This window comes from Macrobrachium nipponense, chromosome 21, assembly GCF_015104395.2.
Source record: "Macrobrachium nipponense isolate FS-2020 chromosome 21, ASM1510439v2, whole genome shotgun sequence".
Taxonomy (NCBI): Eukaryota; Metazoa; Arthropoda; class Malacostraca; order Decapoda; family Palaemonidae; genus Macrobrachium; species Macrobrachium nipponense.
The window spans coordinates 37,778,955-37,796,454 of NC_087212.1; the positions used below are offsets into that span (position 1 = coordinate 37,778,955).

At 35.4% G+C, this 17,500-nt stretch overlaps 1 long non-coding RNA gene across 13 annotated transcripts in view; it reads right to left on the reverse strand.

The window, feature by feature from the left end:
- Window positions 1–12,629, reverse strand: part of LOC135197940 (uncharacterized) — a 463,394-nt gene extending 450,765 nt beyond the window's left edge. For 4 of the 13 annotated variants that reach the window (XR_010310695.1, XR_010310694.1, XR_010310685.1 and 1 more), the window contains exons 1-2: window positions 12,441–12,557; window positions 1,225–1,355 (exon numbers count right to left, since the gene is read on the reverse strand). This is a non-coding gene — a long non-coding RNA (uncharacterized LOC135197940). Of the gene's footprint in view, window positions 233–1,224; window positions 1,356–12,247; window positions 12,368–12,440 lie in introns of those variants that run through there. The other 9 variants (XR_010310696.1, XR_010310686.1, XR_010310689.1 and 6 more) reach the window with 9 other exon arrangements.
- Between the last annotated feature and the right edge of the window lie 4,871 nt (window positions 12,630–17,500).

Here is a 17,500-nt window from a genome sequence, read left to right on the forward strand (position 1 = left end):
TGATAAATAACGATACGGAAGAAAAGGACCGAACGCGTGTTGTACTCCGACGCTTGTCAACTGCCATTGCCTAACATACAATACCTGGATTCATTCTGAATGAGGTAATCGATCTAAGAGAACGGCAGCTTTGTACATAAAGGAATATCAATGCATTTTACATCAGATGACAACCTTTAAGAATGAACCTGCAAAGTAACTCCACAAAAAGCTCTTACCTTGTGAGTGACACCTGTAAGAAAAAAAAAAAAAAAAAAACAAAAAAAAAAAAAAAAAAAAAAAATTTAACTAAAAAAAAAACATCCTGAGAAATCAGTGGTATGCTTTCTGAGTTTCTTAATTCGTCTGCAAGACCTGATAACTAGTAAAGAATATATCTCAACTAACCTTCCTCTCCATCACTTATTCTTTACTAATTTCAACTTGTATTCTTTCATTACATTCAACTTACGAGATGAAGGCAATACAAGACAGAATTATCGCAAGAATTAAAATATGACAACTTCAGATGTTCAATACAGACAGAACAAGTTATGCAAGACTTATAAAACGGGTAAACTTTTACTGGAAAACGCAAAATATACACAAATAATTGCTAAAAGTAAACATGGACGACCATTAATGAGATCAATTGTTGACATTTTTCACTCATATTAATGTGCATTATTTACGCATTAATTATTAATAAATACATTCCCTTTAATCTTACTAAACAATAAGGCGTTCAATACGCAACAGATAGGTCAAAAAGCAACGGTGAGCATGCACATTTTTCAAGTTAGGAAACTACAAATATAAACACTTTTGAGGTAAGAGAATCTAAATATAAGAAATACTTTTAAGATAATCTAAATATGAGAAACACTATTAAGAAAATCTATATATAAGACACTCTTTCAAGTTAAGAGAATCTAAAGAAACAATTAAGAAGATACGATAATCTAGATATAAGAAACACCTTTAAGTTAAGAAACTATAAACATGAACACTTCAAGTTAAGAGAATCTACATATAAGAAACACTTTTAGTTTAAAAATTTAAACATGAGAAACACTTTTAAGTTAAGAGAATCTAAAGATGAAAAACACTTTTAAGAGAATCTAAATATACAAAAGGCTTTCAACGTAAACAATATAAAAGAAAAAAAATCTTCTCCAAAATATTTTTAACAAATTCAAATGAATGTTTTCAGGATCTACAATAACAAAAACCTCAAGAACTAACCTCACCAACACATGAGTCCAAACGCTCCTCGCTTCGATTCAACTAATGAAATTCTTAATGGAATTCATATATTACTCTTGGAATTGTCTTTCCTTCGATTGAGAGAGCTGGACAAGACTATAAAATTCAGGCTGAAAACGAATAAATATATTTCTATAATTCAGGGTCCTTCAATAAAAAAATGAATATATTTCAATATTTCACGTCATAATGGTGTCAAGAGTACTGTTTAAAAAAGTTTTCTTTTACTTTACATTTGATGCTAAGGTCTGTTGGATAAGAAACAGAAATAATCTCTGGCACGATTAATAGTAAGTGTCATTGATGGAAGAAGGTGTTCATATATAATATATATATATATATATATATATATATATATATATATATATATATATATATATATATATATAATATATAATCAGAAAGAAACCGGGAAATACGAACGCAATTAAAATTCTCAGCTGTGTAAAATGACACCTAACTTATCACAAAGAGCCCTCAGTTGTATGAAACCTTTTCGCAACAAACAAAATGCGAGGCGCCTTTAGAAATGCAAGACACGATTCGCTACATGTGATTCACGTATCTTAATATACAGGCGCTATCTCCGGCTAAGTGCGTTACCACATTGGAACTAGGAAAAATGAAATGCTTTCCGTTTCCCATACATCACCAAGAGAGACCAGCAGACTTGTAAGAGAAGAACCAGCACCTACTTTGAAAACAATAGACTACAGAGAGATATTTGTGGCTGCCATCAACCGGATACTGCCGGTCAAGTTTTCTCCTCCTGTGATAACGCCATCCGCTAGCTTTTTGTTTCCTATTTGCGTCCGCACGGCCACGTGGTCTCACCACGCATGTATAAAGAATATATAAAAATATAGAACTTAGGACAATGGCCAGGCGCTCATTCCTATGAAGTCATGCAGCGCTGAAACGAAAACTGGCGGCAAAATGGTTTGAAAGGCGTAACAGGAGGAAAATCTAGCAGTTACACTAGGAACCAACAGTCAGGAGAGTGTAATTATAGGTTTGTATTAAAAAAAAAAAAAAAAAAAAAAAGTAAGATGGAAGAGAATATGAACGGAGACACAGTTAAACGAAAGGGGTAGCAGCTAGGGGCCGAAGGGACGCTACAAACAACCTTAAGTAATGCATATAGTTTGTTTTGTTTGTTTGCGGGGGGTGTTTTTACATTGCATGGAACCAGCGGTTATTCAGCAACGTGACTTCCGAACCACGTCGAGAGTGAACTTCTATCACTAAAAATGCACATCTCTCACACCTTAATAGAATGGCTGAGAATCGAACTCGCGACCCCAGAGATGGGACGCCAACACCATACCAACCACGCCACTGAGGCGCTAACGAACCACGTCGAGAGTGAACAATCTTTGCAATGCTTATAGTGCACCGCAGGTGGTGCACTGATGACAACCCGTTACGGGACACTTATGCATATCACTCACACATCTAGGGTTACTTCTTGGAAAATTCGGTTTCCGGCCTTGCTTACTACATTAGACATTTCCTAAACCCCTGACAAATTTTATCATCAAGCAATATAGTGGTAATTACAAACCACACTCGATCCCTCATGCTTTGTTTCCTGGTAACTTGAACCTACATTGGAAATAAAAACTACTATGATGATGTTGTCCTTTTTTAGAACTTAATAATAATAATAATAATAATAATAATAATAATAATAATAATAATAATAATAATAATAATATAATAATAATAATTTGATTTATTTCACCTCAGGGCCATATATATGGAATATACAGATACAATACAAAACACGCAATCTAGATAATCGGCAATATCCACACAGTTGCTGAAGTAGTAATTATAATACTGGTAATGGCAGTAACAATATTGAGAATAATAGTAAGTAGTATATGATTCACGGTTTCTGGCTTATTGCTCATAAAGACTGGACCTTAGTATGCCGGTTTCGTACCATGTTTCCACTTTCATCAAAGCATAAGTCTCTATTTTCATAGAGCTTTTAGAAAATAGTATTCAATGGTCTACATACTACTCATATATATACATATATATATATATATATATATATATATATATATATTATAATAAATATACAAACAAATACACCCATACAAATATATATATATATATTAATATTATTTATATATATAAAATTATATATATATATATATATAGAATATATATATATATATATATATATATATATATATATATATATATTATATATGTATATATATGCCTTCAGAGTTGCTTCCCCGCAACTTAGTGAGACCGGTCCAACTTATAACACCTGGATTAGAGGTCATAGGTCAAGTACAAGCAGCTGCTGCCTAGCACGCTGACCCTTCTTCAGGTAAAGGATAGATACACAGTCAAAAGTTGTAGTTTTGCTCAGGAGGATCGCAAGAAATTATTGATAGCAGGATGATGAGGAGAGTTACGGCACTGAGTGCCATGTCTCTCAGTGTTCAACCCAGAACACCCGGCATATAGTTAAAATCCAACAGGCAAAGGCAGGGGTCACTGGCCTTAGCTAAGGACTGTGTGCTACAGGAAACTGTCTATCATTTAGTTCTGCTAATAAACGAATACTTCATACACTGTGTCACATAAGTGGCAAGGCACAATTTAGAAATAGAATAGAATATAGAATTTACGCCAAAGGTCAAGCGTTTGGACCTATGAGGTCATTCAGCGCTGAAATGGAAATTGACAGTAAAATGTCTGAAAGGTGTAATAGAAGGAAAACCTCGCAGTTGCAATATGAATCAATTGTCAGGAGAGGGTGGAGAGTAAGATGGAAGAAAGAGTATGAACGGAGGTACAGTAAAAGGAATGAAAGGGGTTGCAACTATGGTCGAAAGGACGCTGCATAAACCTTATGTAATGCCTACAGTGCACAGCATGAGGTGCACTGACGGCATTATCCCCACTACGGGGACAATTAAGAAATGGACGGCCCTTAGTGCCAGGGTGCAGAGACCATCCCGGTTCATAAATAATATAAGAACTCTGTATTAAACTAGGAAGACAGAACAGATAGAAAACGAATCGAGGAGCTACGGACTGGCCATTTCAACTGTTTGTGAATTACGATACAAAGGAATGGAAAAAATATAGGCTACTGTAAGAGTAATGTGCATATTTATGCAGGAAACTCCGATGACATTTCCAGAGGGCCAGGCATGATCTTAAGACAAAATACAGAAAAGGCACTGAGTGACTGGAAACGTATGGAATATAGAATCAAGGCCTAAGGCCAAGCGATGGGACCTATGAGGCCCTTCAGTGATGAAAGGAAATTGAGATATAAAAGGTTTTAAAGGTATAACAGGAGGAAAACCTAACAATTGCACTATGAATCAATTGTTAGGACAATTGTTAAGAAAAGGTGGAAAGTAAGCCGTAAGAAAGAGAATATGATCCGAGGTGCAGTCAAAGGACTGAAAGGGGATACAGTTAGGGGCCGAGGGGATCCTACCAAAAACCTTAAGTAATGGCTACAGTGCACCGCATGGGTGACTGACAGGAGAGCACTTTATTACTTCTGGCAAGATTTAAATCAGGACAGTACATTATCAGTATTACAGTGTTGCTGTGCTACAACGAATGATGTCCCTGAATTTTATAAAGAACTGCAGAATAATATAGATAATATACCAGAAGCAGATATATGAGATTGTTGTAGGCGAGATGAATGCAAAAAGCGATAGGAACAATGAAGTTATGGAGGATGCGGCTAATGGGCCCGAAGGCCTGGGTGAGACTTAAAATGAGGATGAGGCAGAATTTATTATTCTTTGTGCTACACATAATGTACTGATTGGAGACATTCCATTTTAAGGTACACTGAGAGCAGTTTGTCATAATACTACAACTGGGGGTGAAGGCTTTTCTGTGATAAGGCTCTTCTGTGATAAACTGAGTAAAATTTAGCATGAAACTGCAACAAGAGAATGCTTTTTTTAAATGATAAACTAAGGAAACTTTATCACAAAACTACAACATAAGGAGAAGGTTTTTTATGGTAAACTGAGAATAGTTTATCATAAAACTACAACACAAGGAGAAGGCATTTGTATGATAAACTGAGGACATCATATCGCAAAACTATAACAGAAGACCTTTTTTTTTTTCTTTTTTTTTTTTTTAAGATAAGCTGAGTAATGTTTAACGTAAAAATACAATAGAGGGAGAAGAATTTTTATGATAAACTGAGAACAACTTATTATAAAACTACCCAAGGAAAAGAAAATATACACCATCTCTACGAACGTGAAGTAGACGTGCGAAATTTGCACTCTCGGATAAATGACTGACTTAACTGAAAAATCCTTGATTATTACCTCGTCTACACCCTCACAATTTTTTAGTCATATGATTACATACATTGTGACCACTCGCCATTCTTATTTTCTTTCTCTCCATCTCTCAATAAACAGCTATGAACCAGCAGTCGCAATTAACAACCAGGTACCTAATTCACATCCTAGGTCAACAAAGGTGTAACAAATTACTAGTAAAACGGCCCCGTAAAATACCTTTCCTAGGCCGGTTGTGAGAGAGAGAGAGAGAGAGAGAGAGAGAGAGAGAGAGAGAGAGAGAGAGAGGAGGATTAGAGAGAAGAGAAGAGAGAACGTCCTCTTGTCTTATTTGTAAAAAAAAAAAAAAAAAAAGCTTTCAGTGAGCATGTCTTTAGTACACTTGTCTCACGATAAGAGATTCGAACATGTACTCAGGTGATACATGTCAACACAACTTTCCGCTTTCAAGCGGAAACAAATGCCCTGAATACTCCATCTACTGAGAACTAAAAATAAGAATGGCATCATTTTTCAAATTAGGTTGCAAGGTAATCTTGTGGTAATTTACAGACTCTGTCTATAACCACAAGTTTAAATGCCATACAGACGCGTCCTTTCAAAAGTAAAGCCCGCTTCAACTTTGAGAAAGAGTAGGAAAACGATTTAGTGTGTAATGCCCATTTCGAAATATGTGCTATGACTGATTGCATTACTATGGCCCCATCCATAATTACTGCTCATGATGTGCCATCTTGCATCTCCTATATCTCTCTTCACCAACACCACAACACTATTTTAAGATTCGTCATCAAATGCCTGGGCTTTTTCTGTCTGTTACATTTCTTATTAGGAATAAGAGAAAAAATACAAAATTTACAAAAGAAAATGTGAACCTCACAGGTAATGTTAAATTTCTTTTGCGGTGTGCAATCGATTGCTGACTGATTGGTTTTCATTAAAGTGGAGTCGCGTAATATGTCATTGACAACTACATTAAAATCAATGTAGACAAAAGAGTAAAGCATCCATAGAATAATCTATGTCCTACGTTGCCTGAAAGAGAAATTCACCAATTAAAACTTCAGAAAGTTTAAAGCCCATAAGGTATACATACATACCTAAGCAAAACGCATACAACCCAATGTATATATATGTATGTATATATGCATATATATATATATATATAAATATACACATATATAATATATATATGTATATATATATATGTATGTATGTATACACACACATACACCTACTAAGGAGGAGAATGCAGAGACAGAATGCATGCAGTATATAAACAATGATAAATCCCAATCAAGAGACTATTTCTTAAGGAAACTCAAGGCTACGCGATTTACTCAAAATACTGCCTGGCAACTGAGGAATGTAAAACAAAAGACTCCTGGAAGACTTAACTCGACTCGTTTATATGAAAATATGCCGAAATATGCAACTAAGCGAACGTGCAGGTCAGTGATGTCAACGGAGACATTACGGGGGAATTCCTTCCCTATTGGGGCTCCTCGATATACGTTAGCTTGTGTGTATGCCTGGACATACATACACACATACATACATATACAAACAACTATGCTTAATAATTGTGAATATAAAAAATTTTACGGAGTATATGACAAAATTCATGCATACATAAATTCAAACGTACACTATTTACACATATTTATATAGTATATAAAGTAATAATACAAAGATATTACACACACACATACATAACATATCTATATATATATATATATATATATATATATATATATATATATATATATATATATATGAATTTCTTAAACTGTCGATAAGTGCAAATGATCACAAAGTAAATAGAGAAATACTAACAGAAATAGGTACAAAGAAAGAATATTAATCCCTCTGGTCAGAAATGTCGCAATAACAGCAAAATATCATAAAAGTATAAACGAACCTATGCATACTTAAGGCAAATATAATACCATTCCTAGTCAAAACTTACGTATACTAGCATCAAAATAAAATATATACGCACTGAAGCACATCCACCCGAAGAGAAAAGCGCGCAATATTTACGACGAAAGTATTACAGAGACGCCATGAATTATAAGAAAGAAGTCCACGAAAATCCACGACATAAAACCCGGGGGTTTGTCCAGAGTTCGACCTATATATGGGAAAAGGCATCCCACTTCCTGAACGGGCGACCCGGCATGATTCAACCTCACATGCTTTGTCCTAAACGGGCAACGGCAGTGACAGGAAAACCAGGATGTACCGTCCCCCACTTGGGCTTGCTTGTATACATTGCATTGAACCCACACATCCGGACGGTGGGTACAGTCGTTAGTAGGTATATATACATACATACATACATATATATATATATATATATATATATATATATAAAATTATATTAATATATATATATATATATATATATATATAACATATATATATATATTATAATATATATATTAAATACAGATTATACAAGTACAAAACACACTATTTATAAATATATTCAACAACAATATACAGCTATTTAGACTGGCTTTCATTTTTCATAAAAATCGTTCTAGTGCTTACAATACACTTTAAGATATGCATACATTGTACACAGGTACAAAACCAAAGTTGTGTAAATATTATACTGCAATTTAATACACAGTAATTTGGGTTATTTTTCGTTTTTACAGAAATCGGCCTAGTTCACTAACATTTTCTCGTGATTTGATTTCTATATATCTCATAAAATAACCAACTTATAAAAGGATAGAAGGGATTAACCGGTCACTGCTATAAGTTGACTATATCTTAGTTTAACCAGACCACTGAGCTGATTACGCTTCTTCCTAGGCTGGCCGGAAGGATTAGATATTTTTACGTGGCTAGGAACCAATTGGTTACCTAGCAAAGGACCTACAGTTTATTGTGGGATCCGAACCACACTATATCGAGAATTGAATTTCTATCACCAGAAATAAATTCTCTGATTCCGCGCAGGCAGAGCCGAGAATCGAACTGCTATAAGTAAAATGCCATGAGCATACAGGCCTAATGCCAGTTAAGTATTTAAGTAAAATAAACGAGGTTACAAAATACTGTAGGTAAAAATCACGGAAGGCCCTGACTAGTAAACCCAGCAAAAATAACGGATAGATCTGAAGCATAAGGTTTATTAATGAAGGGAATCTTTCGCAAGTTTGAATATGCCAGCTGCTCAACTTGTCTCTGATATAGAGATAGTTAGTAACCGCCACATGTATTTCGGCCCTAAAAGAGAGAGAGAGAGAGAGAGAGAGAGAGAGAGAGAGAGAGAGAGAGAGAGAGAGAATGGTTTTCAACCAACAAATACCTCATGGTCAACGAGGCACACCCCCAGTACCAAGCATTCATACAATGTAGCTAAAGCAATACATGTCCTCTACTGATCCTCATTCATTTCAGTATTCCCTCAGTCGTAATACTTTACAACTGAGGAAATACTTGTGACGCCATTTTTGTTCTTGCATAAATAATGAACTCCAATAATTCACACTGTCAAGATATGTTTGGTCTATAGTTTCATTGTGCCATGATTTCCCCATGACCAATTTTTGATCGGTATACAAATAAACAAGATATGTGTGACCGACACTTACAGACTGGCAGGTGGACGGTCTTCGACTTTATACATTTTTATATGATGGTCTACAATCATGCAAGATCAGCTTAATTCCTGACAAGATAAGCAGACACAAATGGGGAAAAATGATATCCGTTCACGCATATTTATGCCTGATACTCTACATTCGTTCCATGTTTGACAGAAACTCCTTCAACTGCTGACAGGGAGCGGCGATGATCAGTAAAGTGTGACAGACAATGACAGAATGGTGACCTCTACTAATGCATATTTATGCACCATGTTTGAGTGAAGCTCTTTCATCCATGCAGAGTGAGTTGCAATGACAGAGCAAGTGTGACAGGCTCACTACATGCTAGAAAGATAAGTACTCTCCAGTCATGCATATATACACAGTGATTCACCATTATAAAAAGTTTAACAAAAATGCCTTCAATTGAGGAATTGCAATGATAAGGTTAGCATAACAGAACACATGAACCAACAAGCAGATAGGCCATCTGCCTTCATTCCCATCTTTCCAAGATGGCCTAAATTGGTACCAAAACTTGCCTAGATATATGAATTTTTTTTATATCAACACAATCGAAAATTTTGTTGTCTGACAATACAATACTTGTCTTAAAATGTTGGCCACTACTACAAAACTGTATAATACACTGGATTTCCTGCATTTTAGGCCACTCAAGAACAGTGGAATCAGGTTAGGCTACAGAAATCTTTATTCTGATGATATTGGAGGCAAAAGGGTTCTGGTCATGATAATATCCTTAATAAGGTTAGGGACTATCTCTATTTAGGCTACATTTTTTTGTTTCTTTTGCCTAAAGGCCTGTCCACACAAGCGGGCCTGATCGGCGTGCTCTGGGGTTGACAGGCAAATTCGGGCGGGCTTACCCATGAATGTTGTCCACATGGGTGAGGCGATGGAGAGGTGGGCGTGCCCGACGATGCCAGTAGTGTGTTCAGTGCAGTACGATAAACATGGTGCCTACCGCAAAGAAGAAGATATTGTGTAGCATGAAAATTACTTTGCGTGCGATGAAAAAGAAGAGAATGTGGTGCAAAGAATGGCTCAGTAAAAGAAATGTATATGGTTAACGTACGTCTGCCAGGGTCGAAGCTCAAGCCATCGGGCACCACCATGGTGATTTTGCTACAAGACCCATCGGGCAATTTGACGGTTTGCCCGTTCAAGTGTGCCCGTTAGAGGGGAAGTCCACCGATCAGGCCCGGTCGTGTGGACAGGCCTTAAAGTACATGTGGTTTCCTGGAATGGTCACATAAATACTGCACAAGCCTATTTAAATTCTACCATTAACAATGTCTTCAATTGGAAGGTTATGTTTTGCCTTTTGTAGAGATATAGTTCCCTGCTCTGTCTAGAAAATATTGAATTTACTAAGGCCTAAGGCCCGCTGGGGCCTATGAGGTCATTCAACATTGAAACAGAAGTGGACAGTAAAAAGGTTTGAAAAGTGTGACAGGAGGAGGCAAAACCTCACAATTGCACTATGAATATTATTGTTAGGAGAGGGTGGAAAGTAAAATCGAAGAAAATCAATATGAATGTAGGTTACAGTCATATAGCCTATGTCTCCTACAGGACAGTTAAGTCATCTTCTTACTGACACCACACACCTCTATGGCACTTTCATCACTCTGATTCTGGGCATTTTATCTGAATGAATTATTTAGTACTGATAAGGACAAACTTCACAAAACTTGGGTAGAACAATGCAGATCAGACTAAAAACTACGATACAATAAAAGCAGTTCTACAAAAGTAAAAAATTTGGTGGATGCTATTACATGAAAAATTACCTAGCCTAACCTCACATCCTAACCTAATAGGGCAAATATATTTAGTAATTTCAATTTTCAACTTGTCTCAGTCTTACAAGGAGCAATAACCATGTTTTACAATTCCATCTAAATAGTCTACAACTTTTGAAAATCGTATTCATAGTAAATATATGATAATAAAAGTGAAGATTACACTGGATTTCCTGCATTTTTGGCCACTCAAGAACAGTGGATTCAGGTTAGGCTACAGCAATCTCTATTCTAATGATATTGAAGGCAAAGGGGTTCCGGTCAAAATAATATCCTTCATGAGGTTAGGGGCTACCTTTTTCAGGCTACATTTTCTGTTTCTTTTGCCTAAAGCAAATGCAGTTTCCTGGAATGGTCACACCAATACTACACAAGCCTATTTAAATTATGCCATAACAGTGTCTTCAATTAGAAGGTTATGTTTTGCCTTTTGTAAAGATATACAAAGTTCCCTGCTCTGTTTAGAAAATATAGAATTTAGACCTAAGGCCAACTGCTGGGGCCTATGAGGTCATTCAGCACTGAAACGGAAGTGGACAGTAAAATGGTTTGAAAGGTGTGACAGGAGGAAAAACCTCCCGATTGCACTATGAATCAATTGTTAGGAGAAGGGGGAAAGTAAACTCGAAGAAAATCAATATGAATGTAGGCTACAGTCACATAGCCTAGGCCTAAGTCTCTTGCACCTTTTTTTACCTTTCCTTACTGACACCACATTACCTCTATAGCACTTTCATCAGACTGATTCTGGGCACTTTATCTAAACTACCTATTATTTATTGTTGAAATGGGCAAACTTCAAAGAACTTGGGCAGAACACTGCAGATCAGACTAAAGACTGCGGTACAATAAAAGCAATTCTACCAAAGTTAAAAATTTGGTTGATGCTAGCTATTAGGTACATGGAAAATTACTTAACCTAACCTCACATCGTAACTTAAGACAAATATAAGTACCTATTTAGTACATTTAAATTCTAAACCCGTCTCTGGTCTTACAACGAGCAATATCCATGTTTTATAATTCCATCTAAATCGCCTACAACTTCTGAAAATCGTATTATAGTAATAGATATTTGAACACGAAACAGCTCCATAGGCCTAGGCCTAGCTTTGCCCACCTACCTTGCTTCGGGTCCTCAAAATTAATCTAAGTACCATTCAAATTTTCCTTGGACTGTTAGGAATACATATATATTATACTTGAAATGCTATGAAACTATGTACGAGGGTTAAAATGGCAGAGGTTTTACCCAAGAACGATGATCAGTCAAGGAACACTGCAGCTCTTGAAGTCTACCTTGTCCTACCTATGTTGCCTAATGTGGATAACCATCCAAAAGTTCCCTATGCAATATAGCCTGGCTACTCTCTGTTATATTTAGTAAACGCTTCTAAATTATCACTAAGCTTATACTATCTGAAAAAGGTCGAATGTCAACTTACATAATTTAGGTAGTACTTACTGAGGAAGTACGAATGTAAGGGATTGACACTTCATGGATGTTACCGCAGAAGAAAACAACCTGACGGCATTCGTTCACTGAAGGAAATCGAGTACTTCGTCTTTTTTACGCTATGATTCGTACTTATCGTCTTGAATCAATATTATTTTTCATATTTCCTATCTTATCCTAAGTTTCTGTGATACACAGTCTAGAAATAATTATGAAATTAGCGATTATCTAAATTTTTACAGAGTGTGCATTTCATGATCACATAAAACGCCAAATGCACGATGATTATGGAATTTTGTTTTATTTGCCGCATTAATTATCACTAACTTTTTTGTTAGAAGACGATAATTCTGCATTTGAAGCTTTCCATAATATAATAAAATATCCTAATTCAACATCTGAGAAGAGAAGCGGAGATTAATGACCATTTCAATTGCATCGAAATATCTTTAAAACACCATGTGCCAATGACGTATGTAGTTGTCATTGTGACTGTCACTGGACAGTCATCAGCTGATGATACGCTAGCCAATCGTTGTGACCATATGAATGTCTTTAGTGAATTTACATATTATTTTATTCGCGTACCGAATAACGATATAGTTTAGTGGGCGTGAGTGAATTAAACGACGTTATCCGCGAAACAGATATCTCGCATTTGTATAAGTGAAGTTATCGTTGCAAGTTGTCAAGATGGTAAGGCATTATTTAGGCTAAAGTGCTAAGGCTTCTTTTGCTATACTACTAGGCACACCAGACATGTTCTGTTATTTAGTACAAAAACCCCCGAAATGAAGGTGGCCACTTGGTAGGTAGTATGTCCATTTATAATAAAAAGAAAAATGCAAAGTTTGTGATATCCAGGCATAATACTATACACTAAAGTTTGTGATTAGGCCGTATACTGGACACCAAAGCCACTCTCTAAGCAAGCAGGCCTGTCTTGTTAGGTTAGGGTTGACCATAGGAATCATCCGCTGTTCGTCATCGATGTATCTTTATGGTATTCTAAAATCAATTAAATGTATCCTATACATTTTTAGCATAACCTGGATCCCATGAAACAGTTTATCATGAAATGTTTATTTTGCATTCTGAAAGGACGAACCTGAATGCTAGGCTACCAAATGAATAATGTTAACGTTAAACCGTCTTCCATAAGAGGATGGCCCCGGGAAAAGCAACATGGTAGACTCTGCCTTATTTGTTGATACAGCATCAGCTGTTTCTTACATCAAAATAGAAGGCTTAATGGCAGTGATCCTCAACGGTGCAATGACCTCATAACCCTACATTCACCGTACTATTCACCTCCACGTTGCATGCATGTTTGTATATATATATATATATATATATATATATATATATATATATATATATATATATGATATATATATATATATATATATATATATATATATATATATATATATATAAAGGGTAAATGACCGAGCGGCGACATAGCGGCCACTTCCCGAAAAAGCTTGAATTAGGCCATTATTTCGTAATTTAGGAGAAAACACTGACTTCGAGAGGAGCGTAGTCTCGGTGTATAACTTGGGTGGGCCACAACTCTTGACTGATGCTCATGGAGGCGAATTTAACTAGTTTTTGGAAAGGTGGCCGCATTCCGGATCGATGGCCGCTATGTCGCCGCTCGATCATTTATCCAATATAAATTATTTCGGTAGATGGAACTATTCACATGGAACAACCACACAGGGGACATTGACTTGGAATTCAAGCTTTTATATGTAATATATATATATATATATATATATATATATATATATATATATATATATATATATATATATATCTGTAGTATACATGAATAGTAGCAGTGGGTTAGCTGACATTATAGAATTCACGATAGGAGACTTTAAAGATCCTGTAATATCTCTTAATAATAAAAGTAAATATGACAGAAGCATCGTTGATGGTAATATGAAAATACAAAAATTAAGGAAGAGTAGCTGCTTCCCTTAATGGTAATTTTTTGCTGCTTCATATGTGTATTTTATCGGCAACTTTACTGACATTAATTTGTTTAAACAGTAAATGTTCATAGATTATTATATATGTAATATATAATTATATATATGCGTGTCAGTGTACTCACACATACACACACATTATATATATAATATATATATATATATATATATATATATATATATATATATATATATATATATATACCGGCAAATATTAGTGAGGGAGTCTAGCTTCATTAGTCCGTCATTTTAAGGTTTATAGTGAAATAACTAGACATTAAGACTAATAGACTGTGTCATAAATTTCAGTTATCATCTATAACGAGGTATGGTCCAATCATGAAGGTAAGTGCAGCTGAACCTGCTTTCGCAGATATCATTTTATGTTCATCGAAACCCAAAAATATAATTTTCATGGAAAAATCATGTCCGTGAATGACAGCAGCCGATCTCTGTTGTCCGATGTCGTCCCACGTCTTATTTATCTGCAAAATGTTTTTTTCTACTGAGAGTTGCAGAATGATTTTTGGAATCATATATCTTGATGTTGTGTTTTCTTCCGCTGTTGCTGGTTAGGTTACTTGTAGATCGTGAGTCTCAAACTCGTCGGGTAGGGAAGGTCTTGTCAGCAGATTTGATGAGTGTTTTTACAACGAGCTTGGTATCTGAATGTGGTGTAGATATAAGCACCACATAAGGCAGACATCACCGAATTATTTCTGGTAAAGGAGGACCCGCTGTGTCCATTTCATTTTCAAATCCTCATTTCGTGTAATAGTTTCACCTGCATCGGTTCAGTAGATCACAATGGCCAAAATTGTGGCTGTTGCAGAAAGGGCTTCAGGAGGCATCAGTGTACAAGGTGTTGTATACAGTTCAGGAACACTTTCATGTAAGTACATGTTTTGCATAATCTGCGATTTAATTTTGCAATATTAATTAATGACATTATTTAATAACCATTTATATGACTTAGCCATGAGCAGTATTTTCATTAATCACAAATGATGTTTGAAATTCCTTGTAGCTTGCTATGACTGGGATCATGTCTTAGTAATTAAATTTTAGGATCAGAATGACATAAAACTCGTCTCAGTGTGTGTAATTTATTCTTACAGGGGTATGATGATTTGTATGCAGACCTCGCTGTACTGCAAAGAAGATTCACACAAAAATTTTTTTAAGTAAGTCAGCATTCAGTTAAGGTCATGACAGTTGTAAAAACTAGATTTTGTAAATTCTGTGTATGCTTAACTATGACTGATATGTTTATATTCTTCTGTACTTATCATATTGCATTGAGTCTTCTGACATAGTGTTCGTATTAATTGTTAAATAGTAATAATTATTCTACTTCTGCCAAAAAAATGTTTTTAGTCTTATTTGTAACAAGAATATAAAAGAAGACCCGGGTAGGTATGATTCAGTGCCCTAGATGGTGTAAGTTGATGTCCAAGTTATTTAGACTTAATATTTTTGTACTTACAGGTCCTCGTCGTTTGTAGCTACACGTACTTGTCCCTGACATGCTGGACTGCAAAAGATAATTAACTGATTTAATCATAATACGGTAAGTTTCGATCTTTTCTTAAAAATAGCTTAAGTGGCTTTTAGTTTAGTGCGTAGCCTTTGGAAATGGAGAACAAATTCAATAAATTTAAAGATTTATCTGCCAGGAATTGCTTTTTTATAGCTGATGAACACCTGAGTGGATATGCCTGACCAGTGCCTATCATTAATATTATGTAATGGTAGTAGTGTTAACAGCTTTGGCATTTTCAAAAAGCTTAATTTCTTAATCCGGGAATACTTGTACGTATATATGTACGTTGGAAGTGAGCGCTTTATACTACTGCGCTGACTTTGCTGTGACATTTGGTCATAAAGATCATGAATACAAAATATATGTGTAGCCACACATTACCATTTGGTTGGAAAACTTATATTAAAAAGTGACCCAGACAAGGTTGTTGAGATTCGTAACAAAATGTGACATACCCTAAGTTGGGTGTTTGTAGTGTGATGCATGCAAAGTATACATTCTAGGAGTTTTTCTTGCATTTTAGTATTACTTTAACTAAAAGTACCTTATATTTTGCGACATATTTTCCATTTTATTTTGCTAGTGATCCTCCCCTGCATTCCACCAGGAATAAATTTTTAAGTTTCTATATAAGTTTTGATTCTCATTGCATTTCTTTGTTATTTTTTTCTAACCTTCAGCTTCTCATTTAGAAAATCTTAGGTATAACTTGTAGTGGTAAGTGTGGTGGCAAGAATCCAGATACAGTTATTCCAGGGAAACCTTAGGTGCTTTCCAACTGAACATTTCAGTACTAATGAGAATGCGGTGTGACCAAAACCAGCTATAAATGGTTTGTGACCTTAGACCAAGGATGATATGCATATATACTTATTTATCTGTACAATGAAGGATGGCATAATGTGTGAAATAGAGTTCATTCCTCAAGGTGTATGGTATAAGCTGTGACTTAAAAAGACTTATTGTTTGAAGAGGACCTTCATGTCCCCATTTTGCTTGTTTGTAGGTGAGTGAAGATCTTTATTGGGCTCCGTTTATTGAGACATCAATGGAATTTACATCTGCTGTTCATGTTTTAATTTTTTGTGTGTTGTCACATTCACATTGTTCAAATTTTACCGAGACTAACTTTTTTCTTTCTTCTGTTTTTCTTTTTATAGAATTTTTTATTATTTCAAGTGGATACTAAATGGAAACACTTGAGATGAATACAGAATCATTGCAGTCAATTACAAATCTAATGACTGGTCAAAACTATTTAGAAAGCTATGGAATTTCATCTGTTCATCAGAATTCCTGGTTCACTTTTATGGACTAAATAACTGGTGTGCTTCTCAGTGACTTGAGAAATATAGAAAGCATTATGGCCCTTATGGGAGACTGTGTGTCTTGGGTCTCTAAATGACAATGTTAGAGGGTCTCTAAGTGACAATGTTAGAGAGTTGAATGCAGAACTAGTATAGTTTTTCAATGCCAGGTCTTACTCCCAGTGCACAAATAGTGTAGGGT